Source organism: Lithobates pipiens, unplaced genomic scaffold (assembly GCF_037356315.1).
Source record: "Lithobates pipiens isolate NorthernLeopardFrog02 unplaced genomic scaffold, aLitPip1_a1.2 Scaffold_30, whole genome shotgun sequence".
Lineage (NCBI taxonomy): Eukaryota > Metazoa > Chordata > Amphibia > Anura > Ranidae > Lithobates > Lithobates pipiens.
In genome coordinates this window covers 81,648,875-81,649,526 of record NW_027507791.1, presented here as the reverse complement: position 1 = coordinate 81,649,526, position 652 = coordinate 81,648,875, and the positions used below count along the sequence as shown (strand labels likewise).

The 652-nt window shown below is 47.5% G+C and overlaps 1 non-coding gene across 1 annotated transcript; it reads right to left on the bottom strand.

Moving 5' to 3' along the window:
• Window positions 1-232: 232 nt before the first annotated feature.
• LOC143950481 (U6 spliceosomal RNA) lies at window positions 233-334 on the bottom strand. Its single transcript, XR_013265850.1, has one exon. It is a non-coding gene; the product is annotated as a U6 spliceosomal RNA (small nuclear RNA).
• Between the last annotated feature and the right edge of the window lie 318 nt (window positions 335-652).

The window sequence follows — 652 nt, the reverse complement described above, 5'->3', positions numbered from 1 at the left end:
ATTTTTCAATTTAGAAAATCAAATGCTAAAAGAAAAGGAAATGTTTAACAACATCGGTCATCGAACGTACTGAGAATGTTTGTACGAACATTCGTATGAAAAAACCTACTAGCGTATGGCTTGCTTTATGTCCCCAGCGATATAATAACATGCATGTTATAATATAAATGTGTGTATATATTATAGCTCATAAGAAGAGGGAAGTAATTATAACTACTGTTATTTGGTGCAAGAAAATGTGGTTCGCTTCACGATTATGCGTGTCATCCTTGCGCAGGGCACATGCTAATCTTCTCTGTATCGTTCCACTTTAAAGCGGGAGTCCACCGGGACTCCGCGTTTTTTTTTTTTTTTTTTAAAAGCCAGCAGCTACAAATACTGCAGCTGCTGACTTTTAAATAGTGACACTTGCCTGTCCAGCGCGCCCGCGATGTCGGCACCCGATCGCTCGCTCGTGCCGCCGCCATCTTGGGTATGGGAATCAGGAAATGGAGCCTTTCGGCTTCATTTCCCGGTTCCCTACTGCGCATGCGCGAGACGCGCGGCGCAATCCGGACGGTCCCCGCTGCCTCTGGGAGCTGTGTCTTTCCCAGCAGGCAGTGGGGCACTTGCTGAAGGGGGCGGGCGCTTGTGGAAAGGGGCGTAACGTGCG